The following is a 15,371-nucleotide window of genomic DNA, read 5'->3' as shown; positions in this document are numbered from 1 at the left end:
AAATCACTTGCTGATCACTCCTTTTCCTGTTGTTTAAATGGAAAAAACACTCCAAGCTTCCAGCAAAAATCTCACAACCAACCAAGTTTTAAAGCCACATACATTTATTCATTGTACATCTAACTTGCTTTCTAGCTGGCAGAAAAGTTTCTTCTTAGTTCAGCACTCTCAAAAGAAATAACTAAAATCATATTGGTCTTAATAGGGGGTGGGAGAAGAGATAGAGGCAGGGAAGGCTGAGCAGAGGCTGAACAAGGAGGTGTCCTGTGAAGATCCACGTTGGACTACAGCAGGCACATGCAAAGCTTGTTAGCTTGCAGAGCTCCAACTGCTGACATCTGCCTCCATCCCCTCCTGCACTGGCTTTTCTGCTGGAGCTGCCCAACAATAAACATGCTCAGACTGCCAAGAACTACAATTCAATGCAAAACCACTTTGCTGCTACAGGACACAGTGCATCTGACTACCATTATTTGTAAGCTTTTTTATTGCTGTTCTATAGGAAACTAGAGAACTCGATGCAGAAAAAAACACAACAGCACTGCCAACTATAATAAACAGTAATAAAGTTGAAGCACCATTAACTGCTATTCAGGCTCTTTAGTGTACTTAAAGCATTCCTCAAAATTATCCAACTGATTCCATACCATCTCCATTTACATTCATGTATTATTCAACAACAGTCCATCCGAAACCTGATTGCCATTGTGTACATTGTATGGAAAAACTAACAGCTTGATTTGAAGAAGCTTAAAATCTCAGTTCATAGATTTATTTTTTTTAATACACGCTATTCCAGTAACACTGAAAAAAACCTCCAGAATACTCAAATTCCAACACAAATACCAGATAAACATTACGTTTATGTTACTAGAAAATCTTCCCCACAATACAGAAATACAAAGTATTCTAATATAATACATGTTACTACATAACAAATAAAAAGTCCTGCCTATTTTAATAGGAATTACAGTGTAAAAAATTAAGATCTTGCTCAAAATAAAACACTAGCACAATGAGAAAACAAAGCTCCATCCCCTGTGGCCATATCCCTTTGCTAAAAAGCGTTCCTAAAACACACTACCCCAGCAACGTCTGGAGCTGGCTATGGAAACTCAGTATATTTAAATCACAGCATAACAGGGAACATGAACTGTCCCAAACTCAGAGCTTTTTAACTGCTTGCCTGCATTTGCCAAATTGAAGTTTTGCAAACTCCTTTTCTCTGCTATACATGGAACCAAAAGAGAAAGGGTTAAGTGGTGGGAGAGTAAGCACAGCTGAGACCCCTTAAAATAGGTCAGGTTTACACAAATGTACCCAGAGGAGGGAATGGCTTGGAGTGAAAGCCGAGCCCCAGCTTAGGAATAAAAAATTATTCTCTTTACACCTCCAAAACAGGATATCTTCCTTTCTCCCTGGATCTCCAGCCTGGGAAAGCAGAATGTCACTTAGGTCCATTTAGCCATTTCTATGAAGCATGTGTGCTGGCAATAAGGCAAAGCTTAAACACAGATGTTAACACCAGTATTTCTTCAACCTATGTTATATGATGAGAAAAATATACAAAGCAATGCAACCATAGTCCCTACTGGCTGAAGGGAGCTCTCTGGATACACACACAAAACTTTTAATAAATCTTGGAAACCCACAGAAACCACAGAACAAGAGTGATGAAGTCCTGCAAAAAAAAAATGGAAGAAGGGAGGGAAAAAGAGCAGGCAACATGAAGCTTTCAGTTGGGTGACCTCCCCCAGGAAGGCATTATGACAGAATTTAAGTACCTCCTAAAGAAGAAGAGCTAAATAGGAAAGAAGTAAAGCTGGCCTTAACTAAGGCTCTGTGCCAAAGAAATTCAGACTAGTCAATTTAAGTGTTGGCAGATACAGTTCAAATAAAGGAAAAATTATTTCCTGGAAGCTGCTCTTCGGCCAGACAGACAGTACTGGGCTCCATACTGAGCTACGGGGCCAAGATAATGAGAGGATCATGTTATTAATCCTTTAAACAGCATACTGTTTACTGTTCATTTATGAATTTTCCAAACAATACTGTACATTTCCCTGCCCTAAAATTAATTCAATCTCTATGAAAAACAGGAGTAGAAGGAGAAAGCAGAAAGGGAAAAGGTTACCTATATATCTCTGAGTATTTTAACTAGAAAAAAAGAAAGTTCTTAACCAGTCCAGAGAGATTCCAAGGTTTATTATTTTTTTATAAGGCAAAGTTTTGCTATTTTCATTAAATGCAAGGTGAGCCTGACCTTGACTCTCCTTTTCTCTCACAATTTGGTATAAGTCTCATTAACCTTTTTTGCTCAGATCCCACTTCATAATTTTAGACAACAAACCCCCTTCGGGTCTTCCAGTTTAGGCTAAATATGACCTTAACAGCACAGAGGTTCCGTACTGCCTGGAGTTACGGGGTCAAGCTCCAGACAGCGGAGTCCTTTGGAAAGCTGTCAATGTAAAAATACCCCTGCTGCCACCCCCGGCTCTCCTGTGCCAGCCAGGTCGCACACCCATACTGCAAACCCAAGACGAGAAAACCTTGAAAGCGTGAGGGCAACTTGCTTTATGTCTGAACACACACCGAAAACAGATAGTTCATACTGAAATATTTGAAACAATGCCTTTGCCATCACTGTGGAAATTGTGCTTTTCTTATTTCTAGATTTAACTTCTCTGCCTGCAGTAAAAATAACATTTGTATACGTGTGCTGAAGAGTTCCCAGCGCATTCTTGAAACCGAACACTGCAGGACATCGGACGTGGATCTGGTAACTGGACACTGGCTTTGGACCCGCTGAAATGTGCTCAGGAGCCAGAAGCCTCGCCAGCGTTATTTCTGAGAACATTTGGTAGCGTACCTGCGAGCTGCATGCAGCCCGGGCGCTCGTCAACTACAGCCTAACAAACCTTCCATGCGCCAACAGATGATTCGACATCGAGCCTCTAAAATGAGCACCATTAGTACACGGGGTTTCATACGCATTTTCAGTCTGAAAAAGAAATCAATGCTTCAGTTTCAGCATAAATCAATATTTGATTCTTTATTTTAGCAGTTTACTCGGGGGACATCTCTAACTCTCTAACATTTCACTGAGCAAAACTGATTAACATCCTTGAGGCATTCGTGTAATGATAGCCAGGGCCACAGAAAAAACATTTAGAAATAAATAACCAACACCACTATCAAGTTATTCATAGTGCTGCTGGTTATTAGAAACAAATAATGATAGGGAAGTTTCTTGAAGCCTATTTGAATTTATAGACCTTGAAAAATTTCTCATAGTTGAAGCTGCTGAATATGGAAGTAAACAAGGTGAGCACTGATTGTACGTGTCTTCCCAGAGGCTTCGGTAGAAATCGACTTCAGGTAAAAAACATACAGAAAAATTATAGTTTAAATCACATTTTAGTTAGTAATCATTAATGCATATGATTCATATTAGTGATTTTTTAATGACAGGGCTCTAGTTTTGTCAACAACCTCAGGCTGCCAGATGCCAGGTTAACTCTTGCATTAAATAATAACTCCTTTCAAAATCAAATTTCAGAAGTCCAGTATCAGACTTGTTCCAGATTTGACATTTAACTCAGTGAGCCCAAATCCCTACAAAATGGGATCCAAAATCAGCAAATTTGCAGATGACACCAAACTGTGTAGCACAGTTGACACACTGGAAGGACAGAATGCCATCCAGAGGGACCTGGACAGGCTTGAGAGGTGGGCCTGTGTGAACCTCATGAAGTTTAACAACGCCAAGTGCAAGGTCCTGAGTCTGGTTCGGGGCAATCCCAAGTACAAATGATGGGTGAGAAGCTCAACATGAGCTGGCAATGTGTGCTGGCTGCCTGGAAAGCCAACGGTTCCACATCAACAGAAGTGTGACCAGTAGGTTGAGGGAGATGATTCCGCTTTACTCTGCTCTCATGAGACCCCACCTGGAGTATTGTGTTCAGTTCTGGGACATGGACCTGTGGGCCACAAGATGATCAGAGGGCTGCAGCACTTACCATACAAGGACAGGCTGAGACAATTGGGGTTCTTCAGCCTGGAGAAGAGAAGGCTCCAGGGAGACCTTAGAGCGTCTTCCAGTACCTAAAGTGGGCCTACAAGAAAGCTGGAGGGGGACATTTTGTAAGGACAAGGGGTAATGGCTTTAAACTGAAAGAGGATGGATTTAGACTAGATATAAGGAAGGAATTCATGATGGGGGTGGTGAGAGACTGGAAGAGGTTGCTCAGAGAAGCTGTGGTTGCCCCATTCCTAGAAGTTTCCAAGGTCAGGTTTGATGAGGCATTGAGCAACCTGATCCAGAGGGAGGTGTCCCTGTCCACGGCAGTGGGGTTGGAACTGGATGAGCTTTGAATCCTTTAGTCCCTTTCAACCCAAATCATTCTACGATTCTATGATTTAGAGCAATCACACCTACAAAAGCTAACTGTGGTTACATATTTTGCTAAAATGGACTATCACCTAACCAAATTTAACTAGATTCTCCTCTGACATTACAGAAGTTTGGTTTCAGTTGATTTGCTTTACAAAGACTTCTTTATGAGAAACAGACATTTTGGAAATGAAAATAAGTATTTAAAATTTTTATTCACAATGGCAGAAAATTTACAAAATCCAAAATCTGCATGTCAATGAATGCACCAGCTGCGCAGCAATGTTAACTAGATGTGAAAGTTATTGTCTTAATTATAGTAATTCAAAGATGGAAGCAATTTTGTAAGCTTTAGCACTACCAACAACAGGGATAATTAGTTCGCTAAAATAGATAAGAATAAGTAAGCATCTGGTTCAAGTGATCCTTTTTTTCCATGTTCAAGAATAGTTTAAAAGTTATTCATCCCAGAATAAATGGGGGGAAAGTGTTGTTATTCATGGTGTAGGTTTGGTGCTTTCTGCATTCCTACAATAAACACTTATTTTCTCTTAAGGAAATACAATTGTGGTCACTTATGACTTAAAGCACAAGTCCAACTTCTTAAAAGCAATTTTTTAAAGATCACAGACAGATTCTCCACCGCAACAGACACTGAACTATCCTCCTTCCAGTGTCACTGAAGAAAAGAGCATATATTTCCTGTCATTAAGCACCATAAGCAGGGAAACATCCTTTTTTGGATCCCTTCCTGGTTACCTTATCCAGACTAAATGACCAAAGATTCTTCCCGCAATGCATCTCTAGACAATCTTTCCCTGCTCTCCATTCCTTTGTAAAGTCAAATCCCAACTCCCACGACCTTGAAACTAGGTCACAGCATTCCTGCTTCCCCCATCTTACTGAAGAATTTCAAATAGGATTGAACTCCAGAATGTAAAGGGATTTATCTTTAAAGAAAAATAACAATGCAAACCAACTGCAGGAGTGCGGGATCCTCTTCCGCAAGAAACTTGCATGAACTAGTCACTACAACCATGATGACTACAACTACAGAAAAAAAAAAAAAAGGCAGTTTGTTGTTCATCAACCCAGGCTCTTCTCTAATTTGCATTGCCCATTGTTTTGCATCTCATGAGAGTATATAAACTGGACAAAGAAGGTTTCTTTTGTACCTGGACACTTTGCTCCAAGTTTTCTGGCTTGCTGGAGGCGAAAGTTGCACCTGGCTGCTGAAGACTCATTCTGTGTTCAAGTGTGTTTGTACCACACAGCATGAAAAGCTTCATTCCCCTCCCTCCTTTTTTTTAATGCCTATTCCATATTAATCCAGATCTGTGCACTGCATGAGCTGCTTCAGAGAAAAATTCTGCAGTGCTATCTATGAGGTATGAGAAAGTCTTCTCAGAAGTGAAAATGACTTCCCTTTGCCGTAAAACAAGAGAAAAGTCCTGCCTGTTTAGTTGACACCTTTCCATTCTATATTAAAGATGTTCAGGGGTGTTCCCGTGCCTCATGCTGGTGACAGTAAATTAGAGTCACTGTGTGGATGACTGTGGAAAAGACGTGAATTCTGTGAGACAAGGAGCATGGAGATAAAAGATCTTGGGAAGCGTGGGCTGTGCTTCTACACCGATATCCAAAGAGAACAGGGAGGGTGAAAAAAAAAAAGACTCTCTTAATTTATAATGCCACACATTTCAACATGCTGCCAAACACATCTGCTGAAGTGAACGAGATGTCGAGTGATGCAAGATGTATAAAGCATGCAGTGAGTTGGATGTAGACTCATTCTTTTGTTTTAAGGAAAAAAAACATCCTAGGAATTAACTCACTGCATGAAAGACCATTTTCCCTTTATCGAAAACAAGCTGTGTGTCAGATAAACCCTTCTCCTTTTCCACTTAGAGCTCAAATACAAGAAGCAGCTCACCTCAAGCTAAGAAATTACAAAAGAAAAGGTTAAAATTGCCATCTAACACAAATTTATGTCTAATTTGCCCAATGTCTGAAGCTGGCACACACCCGCTTGCACCACACTGTATAGTCCAGACCTTTTGCATTATTAACAACATAGGAACAATTCTGCAAAGCCAAACAAAATGAAACGTCGAAACGAATTACCATGACTAGTACAGCCATTCTCACCTAAATCAAGCCACTTTATTCTGAAACATTTCTCCCTCACAAATAAACTCCAAACCTATCTTCATTCTTATATGAAAAGAAAAAAAAATAAGAAAAAAATTCTCTGATTATGGAAGAGATGCCCCAGAATAAATACAGAGAGTATTTAATGGGAGAAAACATACACCGACCCTCTCAAGCATTACTATCTCCTACTTCAGTTGTGTTATGCATTATACTGGCATGAAGTTACATCATAAAGTGTGAAAGGATGATTTAATGAAAACTAAGCATAACTGCATACTTTCATTTCCCGTTTCCTCCAATTCTATTATTAAATGCTTCACATAGCATAACTGCTTTTTAAATAAGTCTCTACTTGGCAATTCTTATGAAGATAGTTTAGCACATTTTTTCCTTCCAAAAAATCCAAGCAAACAAATTCAAGGATGGAATGACAAAATGATTGTTTCAAATCTTTAAACCGTGTAACTTAGAATGATATACAAGTGTGTAATATTAACAAACCCATTCTAAGAACTCTTCCCCAAAGATGCATCCAAAAAACTAAGCATGAGCTGAAAATGAACAGAAACAGTTTTCCAAGAGTCAAAAGTGAGGTTTAACATAGATTTTGTACAAAAAATGTGAAAAGTCACTCTGTTGCTGGGTAGCACATAGCACAAACAGTTCTCTTCACTTTGCTTCAGAGCATTTTCTTAGAATCATAGAATGGTTTGGGTTGGAAGGGACCTTTACGTCCATCCAGTTCCAACCCCCCAGCCATGGGCAGGGACACTTCTCACTGGACCAGGCCCCACCTAACCTGGCCATGAACACATCCAGGGATGGGGCAGCCACAGCTTCCCTGGGCAACCTGGGCCAGGGCCTCACCAACCTCATCATGAAGAATATCTTCCATATGTCTAGTCTAAATCTGCCCCTCTCCAGCTTATACCCATTGCCCCTCGTCCTATCACCACAAGCCTTTGTAAACAGTCCCTCTCCAGCTGCCTTGTAGCCCCTTCAAGTACTGGAAGGTCTCTATAAGGTCTCCTCAGAGCCTTCTCTTCTCTAGGCTGAAAAAACCCACCTCTCTCAGCCTTTCCTCATAATGGAAGGTGCTCCAGCCCTCTGATGATCCTTGTAGCTCTCCTCTTTCTTAGCTTAAGTATCAAAAAATGTTATAAATCAGCTCTATCAGCTAACTGCAGCTTCAAACCTCAGTGCGAGGATAAATTACATGTCTGATCTAAAAGCTATTCAAACAATACATTGTTTTGGGAAAAGATCTCCAAATCAGACTGTGTCAATGGAGTTACCTCCCCTGCACCGAGCAGAGATTTCCACATGGTCACAGAGTGGAGTAGTAAACAGGGTGGGAGCACTATGAATGCAAATAGGACTAAGATGTTTGCAACTAAATTATTTGCCAAATTTTAAAAATACATATTCTGAAGGCTAGACCAACAAAGTCAATACATGGGGGTGAGATGATCTACACTTTTCCTGTGTCATATACTCAAAATAAAAGGTAAACTCTTCCCTAAAAAAACAGCATGCAGGGTTTATTTTCTACTGATGATTCACAACAAAAATCTTTTCAATACATTATATAGAGGCTCATAAAAGATGAGGTACCAATAATACCTTTGTAAGTACACAACTTGATGGACTGGAAAAGCTATTCCTCAAGTTCATACGAATTGTCGGGTCTGACTGGTCTTAAATTATTGCCAGACAGGGCAAATGCCAGAGCAGACACCACTCAAAGGAAATCTTAATACAGAAAAAGCATGGGAAATGGGGAAAAAAAGAGTGTGTGTGTGTGTGTGTGTGCACACGAGCGCATATGTGTCTGTGTGTATATATATACACACACACATGCTGCCCTCCATCCCAAAAAGGAATGCAGATATACTTGAGGTTCATCAGACCCCAACCTGAACAGGCTCAGACCACAGATGGATGCTGTCCATCAGCCAGCAGTATCCCTAGTTTGCAATGAGGACTCCACACCTCTATTCCCAAACTGTAGCTGGAAGAGGCAGAGAAGCCCTGTGTTCTCGTCAGCTCTCCTGGAAAGGTTTTACCCTGCTGGCGGGACTCATCTTTCCAACTGTGGAGATTAACAATAAATATTCAACTGAAGAGATCCAGAATTTGTGCCTGCCTGGCAGAATTTTTCTGCTATTTGGCAGATAAGCCTTACTGATGGCCATCTTCAGTTCTCCTAGGGAGCAAGATGGACAACGTCAGCGTTCCTAAGAACCATTAGGCATTTTTAAGTCACAAGCACGTTCCATTCCTTTAGAGGACAGAAAAGCCTGAACAGAACACGGCACCAGATTTGGACAAACAGGGCAGAAGAGAAGACTCTAGGGAGAGTGTCCCAAGTCCAAGTTTATTGTCCTGGGGCTGCAATTCCTCCCTTTTGAATTTTGCAGAGCTCCAATACGAAATAAACGAATTATTGAACACGTAAACCACTCACAAGGTCACCTCCTATAGCAAAACACAGCAGATAAAGTAGATCCAGAAAACCAAAGTCTCAGTCCTAATCTGCCTACCTTACAATGATACTCTACATTTTTGCTTCGAAACTTAAAGGTAAGAGTTTACTTATGTCTTACGAGTTGCAGCTGAGATAACTGGGATTGTTTAGTCTGGAGAACAGGAGGCTGAGAGGAGACCTTATTGCTTTCTACAACTCCCTGAAAGGAGGTTGTGGCAAGGTGGGTGCTGGTCTCTTCTCCCAGGTAATAAGTGATAGGACAGGAGGTAATTACCTCAAGCTGTGACAGGGAAAGTTTAGATTGGCTGTTAGGAAAAATTTCTTTACCAAAAGAGTGGTGAAGCATTGGGACAGGCTGCCCAAGGAAGCAGTGGAGTCTCCATCCCTGGAGGTGCTCAAACAGCATGTAGACGTGGCGCTTTGGGATAAGGTTAAGTAGGCATGATGGTGCTGGGCTGACGGTTGGCCTGGCTGATCTCAGAGGTCTTTTCCAACCGTAATGATTCTATGAGTCCACTTTGAGTAATTTTCATTACAAAAGAGCCTCTCCTTCCTCAAGTAAAAATGTTTCCCAACTCTTGGCAGCTTCTTAGAAAACAAAGCAAAAACCCACAAAAATTCAGCAGCACCTCAGCCACGTTTCTTAAAAAGCACAAGTGGCTTCCAAAGGCAGTCTAATGAAGAAAAGTTCACTTTTGAAGAGAAGAAAAACACTTCCCTGTGAAAGTATTAAAAAAATATGAATATATGCATACCTACAAACATAAAGCCCTTCAAATTGAAGCCCTGAAAATAAACAATTTGCCCCTCATTATGTTCGCACACACAAAGGTGGAGAACAGTCCTCAAAAACATCTCTATAAAATACAGGTAACACCCAAGGTCGCGAAGACAGGCTGGGAACGGTTTGACGGACATGTTAGGGAAATAACCAGCCTTAACAAAACTGTAATTTCAGCAAGCAAGCTACAAAACTTGTGATACTTGTTCAGGACAAAGCTGCCTTAGAAAGGGATGCACCATACTGTGCCTTGCCGGTCTGGACCCAAGAGGGCTAAGCAGAGCTGTTCCCCCCCAAAGCAAGATAAAGAGGAGACATGCATGTCAGTGTGCTGCTTTAATCCAAACCAGACATCAACAGAGAATACTTATTACTCAGTTTCCTTCCTTCAGCTTTGCGAACAGACGTGCTGCTGGGGACCCCTCTAATCTATACACTTGTTAAATGGCAGAAACAGAAAAAGGATACCTAGATAAGAGCTGGCTCTAAATGCCAAAGAAGTTGACAGACAGGAGATGGAGTTCTGTGGACACAGAAAATGCTTAGCATAGCAGGTAAAAGCAGCATAAATTTATGTACAGAGATACACTACATTTGCAAATGAAGTATCCGGTTATTTGGTCCTCACTTGTTCAGGGAGGCAGGTCTGTCAATAAAAACGCTCTCTCAGATAAAAACAACAAACAAAAGACATGAAAAAAGACTTAGAAAAATACATTAGCAAACTATACTGCAGCCTGTACCACATCAAATAAGCAGGCCACTTTAAAATAATAAGGAAATAGCCTGTAGAAGGCATTTCAAGTTAATGGAGCAATGAAACCACAAAAAAGCAGAACAAGTGGGGAAGGCACAGAGTGCAGATCCCACCCTGGCACAAAAAGCAGCCTCACATCTCCAGCAAGAGTAAGTTTCTGGAACAATCAAGCCTGATTACATGTTAAACCTCATTCTTTTGTGTAAAGCTTACTTGCTATCTGAGCCAAATGCTCATTACACAATCGCTACCAATTTTTCATACAAGGATGGTCCTTCCAGTTTAATAACTATACAAACGCATACTACAGATATTCACACAGAGTTTTGAAATTTCAGGAGCTCAAAGCTCAAATAATCATAACTAAGTAGATGAAAAACACAAATGTGAAAAGCTACAAGCTGAGAGCTAAAGCTTGATGCAGTTCTGCCATCACCTAAGAAAGCATCCTTGTTTTTGAAGCTGTTCCACATAGAAGGCTGAAGATGAAAATCAAAATCAATTCCACTTATAGAAGATGTGGAGAGCAGTAAGTACAAATATCTGAATGTAACAAAAATAAGTGGATGGTAGCAGTCATGATAAAAAGAAATCATAAAAGAAACCAGGAAAAAACTAAGTCCTAGTAAAATCACAGAGCAATAATTTACACGGCTATTAAAAAAAAGCTGATATCTAATAAACATTCCTCTTCACAAAGTGGACCAGAACACAAAGAAACCACTAAGAGCTTTTTGAAGTCTTTATATACTTCATCATAACTAAAGGAACTAGAAATAGATAGGTATTATGGTTATAAATTATGTGTGATAACTTGACCACAAACTCACAAGCACAGGTAAACATGGCCCAAAACCTCTCTGAGATAAAGTAGGGAAAGACAGGACTGTGAAAAGAAATTAACCTACTTCTGTATAACTAACAGGTTGCTGTTAAACACATTTCTGGGGGCTGGGTATTGTTTCAGGGCATCATCCCAGCTTTCTCACTACACCAGTTCTGCTCCACTATGAAGTCCTAAACCAGCATGGCCAGAGTGAAATGAATATAAAACCCAAGAAAATTGCTGAAAGTTCAAAAATGAAGACACACAGGAAGACAAATGCAAACACTTACAGAAAGCCAGGTCTTCAAATCCCACAGCAATCATGCTTAATTTAAATTAAGTCTAATTGTAACATACTAATTTACCTTGCAATCAAGACTGGAACAAAATTAAAGGACAGGAAAACATACAATATACTGGAAATAAGTCATCTCAAATGCCACCACAGGATTCAAGATAGTGCTTGAATCGAGATCAAATATTCAGGGCGTATGTGCTCACAGAAAATTTTCATCTACAGGGGCTCACGCTGCTGTAGGTCTCAGCGGCTCTCCCCTAGCACATGCTCACTGGCAGTATCTTATGGTACCAAAAGTAACTCCTTCAGCAAATAGAACTTATAAAGTGACATTTACATCTTCCATCAATTCTGAAGCAGTTTAAGCGATATGCTTAGTTCTGCATAAACGCAGCAGGCAGCAACAGATACAGGGAGATTAAGGCGAGCATCATATCACTATATAAGCATAACGCTTAGACTTTTGATACATGACTAAGCATTGTCTTCATATAAAATATCGCCATCAAATACCAACTCCTCAAACTAGAGGCATTCTGGGGAAAAGGTCACAATTTATTAATCTCACAATCTCAAAACATGTTCAATTTACAACACAGCATTGCCTAAACTGTTGGCCAAAGAGACTGGTGGGTGGCCAGGATTTAACGTCTGCAATAAGGACTCCCCACACAGGACTCGTAAGCATTCTCATACTCAGTCCAGTTCTCTCGACCCCTCTACCTTCAGCTGATGTAGTACCAGAAGCAAGCATGCCAGAATAGTCTTTAGAACTAAAGTTTTAACAGGCTTGGAATAAACTATGAGTTTTCACTACCAGAGTAGTGAAAAAATAGGGAGGGAGGCACTATAGACTGAGAAAAACTGCTCAGGTAATACCCAATAATTAGCTACAAAAGTAGAATCAAATCACTTTAAAGGTGTTTTCCTTAATGTTTGGGAAAAAAATGTATACTTTCTCAGTATGGTAATTGAGATGGTGGTTAAGAGCAAGTGTTCAGCACGTGTTCAAGAACTAAGTCATTTGCCTCCAGGTAGGTGTGTTGTGACAGATAATCAGGTCATACATCGTTTTCCTCAGTTCCTTAAATAAGATCTGCTTTTTACAAAAAAAAAGAAACCTTCTGCTCTACTGTGCACACTTCCTTGTTAAAATCAGCACTCCACAACCATTAAAATAATGGGTGCACCAGCGAACATCTCTCTTAGTTTGCTCCTCACCATAGCTCAGCACCTCTTCAAAGAAGAACAAGGGCCTGTAAAGAGTGATGTCACAGCATGGGTAAAGGTTCCTCAGCACCAGATACATCTACAAGTCCATCCCAGAGCTTTAAGTTGGTAGGCGCTCTGGATTTAAAATTCACTTGTCAGAGAAAACAACAGTTGAAATAAGCAGATGCATAGACTTTGTAAGGACTCCAAAGCCCAAATGTGTCAACTTCAATTAAACAAAAGAACTGCACATTTCCAGGCCAAACGCATGCCAGTACGTAGTTTTTCTGTCTCATTTTCCATAGTAGCACCAACCTCTGTCCTCTGTGAAGCTCAGAATCTCCCTTCTCCTCCTACTTCTTCTAGAACCACATTCCTCCAATATTTTTTTTACTAGCTTAAAACATCAGTGTAAAATTATTTTATTTTCAGCAACCTCCATCATGAGAAGGATCCAAGTAATTCATTAAATCACCCGTGATTTACATGTTGCTTGGTTTCCTCTCCACAAAAGTTCTGAGTTGAAAAACCGGTTTATCTGGGCAATAGCCAAGTGTTCATACAAGAGAGTTTCCATCTGAACAAAGAGCTTTCAAGGCTTAAAACTTCAGTTTTAACCCCGTAGGACTCTTTGGATTTTTGTCTGGCAGAGAAACAGCCAGGAGTATTGAAAATTAATTTAAAATCTGATTTGCACAGACAGAAACCCAAATAAACAAAAATTACAAACAACCCAGGTGTGTTCTCTGAATCTTTACACTTATATTGGATATTAGGAGGACTTTCCTTCCATTCATGGCACACCGGTCTCTTTCATTGTATTTAAGCTGTACAAAAATGTTGTAATGGAGAGTGTGCTAGAAGCTCCTCCAAACTCATCCATTAGAGATCAAAATGTCCATTACCTTTTCACGCAATCCAAAAGACTATGCTCATAAAAGAGCTTTTCGGAAGATAAGGTAGAATTTTTTTCACCTCCCAAACCGTGGTTTTGTCCTAAGGCCATTGAAATACTAGCAGAAGTAATTTGAATGAAACTTACTCTCCAATTAGGAGTGTCGGAGGCCATTGAATACATTGAGCTAGGTAAAAATTGGAGCTAAATGATCTCAAAAGCATCAGATTTTCAGGTCTTTCACATCCTTCCCAACATAGGGAAAACATTTCTTACTTTATTCATTTGAGCAAGGAAATGTGTCGCATGACAGCTGTCACTTTAATGTTAATTATAGCATCAATACATGTTTTTAAGATTAGTTTTACATTCCCACACAGTAAGTATTCTGCTACCATCAAACTCATTGATTTTCTGTAAATTGGTAACGTAAATATGGAGGAGGCAGCACCCTTCTAACACAGAGATTTTAATGTCAATCTAGATGAATCAACATTAAAAAGGCACTGGATACATCTGAAGGGATATGTCTGGACTGTCTAACAGGGTCCTGTTGCAGCAGCTTGAAAGTTAGCATGAATACACCTGTACATCAGAAAGCACCACTTACGTGTTCTTGGCTACCTGATTACATCCCACCCCCTCTTTTACATCCCGCTGAAATGTGGTTCCTCGCATTGTTTGTGAGTATTTCAATAATGAAGAGCATTTTTCTCAGTTACCAAGGAACTGTTTATAATTGAATGGAGATCATTGCATTTCATCACTGATTTTAGAGGTGTTTTGCTACTTAAAGGTTCTTTAAACTTTAAGGGTAGTTAATTCCGGTGATTTTAACGAATTACTGCATCACTGATGTCCTTTCAGTGAAAGGAAAAGAGGAAAGCAAATAACAGCATCAATGGCAACCACGGACACAAACCCAGCACAGTCTTCCTAACAGAAATCCACCTTTGTCATCCCCCAGAGGCGTCTCTCAAGTCACTTCAATATACAAATCTCCCATCTTAACTTTTCAAAAAGAAAGTCACTAAATAAAAGTGAGATTATTAAAATCCACAGTCACAGCCTGTTCCACCCAGACAGGATTAAACTGCTGAAAAAATGAGGAAATATTAGAAATCATCCTTCTAAGCCAGGCTTCCAAGACCAACAAACACCCACTTGCACAAATTCTACACCGCTGCTAATAAAATCAAATTGCAAGAGAATATTCAAGAGATGCCCAAAGCACAAAGAAACAAAAGGATTTTAAACCCGAGACATTTAATTTAAATACGTCAGAAAGATGCTTTATCTTTCCATAATCCAATTTCAACGCCTCAGTACAGCTGATACAAGAATCCCAACCCCACGTGCCCTTTGAACTAAGGAATTCTCATATTTCTTCTATAGTTTAAAATCATAAATATTTATACAGAACCAGCCTGACAGGTAAATCTGATATATGTTTATGTCACCCCTCCCATGACAAACTTATGTATTTACAGTTTGCTCTTGACTTTCTCTATCCTTTCGGGAATTTGCTCAATAAGAAACAATCCAGCCACTTTGACCGGAGGAGCAG

The 15,371-nt window shown here is 40.0% G+C and overlaps 1 protein-coding gene across 14 annotated transcripts in view; it reads right to left on the bottom strand.

The window, feature by feature from the left end:
- MAST2 (microtubule associated serine/threonine kinase 2) overlaps window positions 1-15,371 on the bottom strand; it is a 194,503-nt gene that overhangs the window by 69,154 nt on the left and 109,978 nt on the right. The window lies entirely within an intron of this gene.

The sequence above is a fragment of the Phaenicophaeus curvirostris genome, chromosome 8, assembly GCF_032191515.1.
Source record: "Phaenicophaeus curvirostris isolate KB17595 chromosome 8, BPBGC_Pcur_1.0, whole genome shotgun sequence".
NCBI classification, from domain to species: domain Eukaryota; kingdom Metazoa; phylum Chordata; class Aves; order Cuculiformes; family Cuculidae; genus Phaenicophaeus; species Phaenicophaeus curvirostris.
The sequence above is the reverse complement of the archived record's forward strand: the minus strand, read 5'-3'. Positions and strand labels throughout refer to the sequence as shown.